Genomic DNA, 2,731 nt, shown 5'->3' with positions numbered 1-2,731 from the left:
TCCTCCTCCTCCTCCTCCATCTCTCCACTTTCTCTTGATTCTTCTAGGGGGTTTTCTTCTGTATCTGACATTCCTTCTGTACTTTCCTCTACAGAAAATTTGACGTAGATTCAACAGGTCCCTCTATTTCCTGCGCCAGCTTCCTGAGGTGCTAACACGTCGAGATGGGCAGAAGCAGCTCTGTTCCCTTCCTGTGGGAGGAAAGAAAAGAATGGCAGCTTCTTGGGAAAGCCCAGCTCAAGTCTCTCAGAAATCTTTAAAATATTGACTTCCAGGGCCTCCCATCTTTCTAGGACGGATCTTAGAGTCTTCTCACTTTCAATAATTCATATTCCCACGGGCAACAACATGCATAAGGCAAGCATTAGCAAAACCCTGCTGGGAGGAAGAAGAGAGGGAGATGGGCTGATGACTGAAGTGTAAGCTTGCCAGCTAAAGGTTCCCTCCTCTCCGACTTCTGCTAGCCTCCTTCTGTGACTAGACACAAGCCACTTTACCCATTCCTCAAATTTGCTCACAGGCAGAAAAAATTAAAATGATAATCCTACATTCTCGCATTATTTGCAGACTGAGGCAATACATGTCAAATGCTCAACACAGGTTCACCCAAAGTGCTTGTAAAAAAAAAAAAAAAAAAGCAGGGTGGGGGATATCGGGTATTATGGGGGATAAAAGCAATAGCTTTTTGCAAAGAACCTGACAGTTTTAAAGACCTCTGGGGCAGGTGAGACCCTAAGTCTGACTGCCTAACGTAGACAGAGCCCCCTCCTCTGGGGAACACATGGCCAGAAGGGAAAACTAACGCCCAAATGTTGTCATGTGACTTCAACACATTCAACATGGTATGTGGCAATAAATAAATAAAATAAATAAATAATTAAAGAAAGAAAGAATGTTAATTCTGGGCTGGAGAGATGGCTCAGTGGTTAAAAGCACTCTGGCTGCCCTTTCAGAAGACCCAGGTTTGACTCCCAGCTATAACACAATGGCTCAGAACCATCAGTAACTCGAGTTTCAGGGGATGTGACACCCTCTTCTGTATTGTGCGGGGAACTTCATAGGTGGTACACATACATACACGCAGACAAAACAGTCTTGCACATAAAATAGTTTTTTTTTTAAATTTTAATTCCTCTGATACATTCTCTCATTTTGCACCTACGTGAAGCAAGAGTTTGGGAGCAGGAGGGCTAAGGCTCATGTCTGTAATCCCGTGAATCAGGAGGTAGAGACAGGAGGATCACTCGAGTTCTTAGGCCAGCCCAATCTTTCTTAAAAAAAAAAAAAAAAAAATTAATAAAAAAAAAAAAAAAAAAAAAAAAAAAAAAAAAAAAAAAAAAAAAAAAAAAAAAAAAAAAAAAAAAAAAAAAAAAAAAAAAAAAAAAAAAAAAAAAATTTAAAAAAAAAAAAAAAAAAAAAAAAGAAATGAAGGATTTGAAGCCAGGTGTGGTGGCGCACACCTTCCTTTAATCCCAGCACTCAGGAGGCAGAGACTGGCAGATCTCTGAGTTCGAGACCAGCCTGGTCTACAAAATGAGCTCCAGGACAGCCAGGGCTACACAGAGAAACCCTATCTCGAAAAACAAAAACAAAAACAAACAAACAAACAAAATCAAAAAGAAAGAAAGAAAAGAAAAGAAAAAAGAAAAAGTTTGTGGCCCTGGGAGGCGCGACTTAGGACAGAGCTAGAATTTAGCTCTTCTGTTTGAAAAAAAATGCCACTTTGCCAGCACATTTGCCTGGACATTTTCCACGCCCACGCGGGGGCAATGCCACAGGCATGCAGGTCTATCCTACCATGAGGTCCAGGAGCCACCACTTCCTTTTCCTGGGGACCTCCCAGGTCCCACACCCTTGTCCCCTGCCTGGCCCGGACCCCCACCCCAGCCGCACACTCCACTTCGCACTTACAGGGACGCTCCCACTTCTTTTCTCAAAAGCCTTGGGTCGTCCGGCCTCCGGGAATCCCAAGAGACCTCCAGGGGCTCCTGTCCATGCTCCCTAGTGACGGTTGCCAACCAAGCTCTGTTCCTATGGCAACAGCTAGTCGCGCGGGGCAGGAAAGCAAGGAAGCCGGATGGTAATCACGTGCCCAGAAAGCGGCCTCCAGGCGAACCAGCCTGCCCCCTGCCGGGCTAGCACCTCACACGCTCTAGCATTTTCCTAAAGGACACTTCCGCAAGAGCTACTCCCCACACTGGCGATTCTGACTTTCCTAAAGTTGGACGAGATGTAATGAAAGTCGTGTTTGCAGTTATTTTTCTCCCGATTGGGCATTCGGAGGGTAGGGGAAAGGAGACCTGCTCAGAAAACTGGGAGGTGGTGGTGTTCCCTCAAGTGTCAGGAAGCCCTTCCGGAGGTCATAAAAGCAGTAAAATGAATGAACAAATAAATAAATACATAAATAAAAACTAGATGTTGGGCCAGGTGTGATGTCCCACCTACAAACTAGGCAGATCAAGTCAGCCTGAATCACACGAGACTTTACTGCATGAAAGGAGATTTCAGTGGAGCTAGCTGCCTGCGAGTTGTATAGCCACAGTGCGGAGGGGTTTTAACGGATGGAACCAGATGCGCCTCTAGGCGACCCCAGAAGGCTCACCCGGCCGGCCGATTCGGGTGGTTTGTTCCTTCGGTTTGCCATCACTGCAAGGTGTTCATGCCTCTCCAGGAAGCCAGGCAAGAAGTGGTATGAAGTATTTAATAAAATTCTCCCTGTGCCAAAAACCCA

The sequence above is a fragment of the Mus pahari genome, chromosome 23 (genome assembly GCF_900095145.1).
Source record: "Mus pahari chromosome 23, PAHARI_EIJ_v1.1, whole genome shotgun sequence".
NCBI classification, from domain to species: domain Eukaryota; kingdom Metazoa; phylum Chordata; class Mammalia; order Rodentia; family Muridae; genus Mus; species Mus pahari.
Note: the sequence above shows the minus strand (reverse complement) of the source record.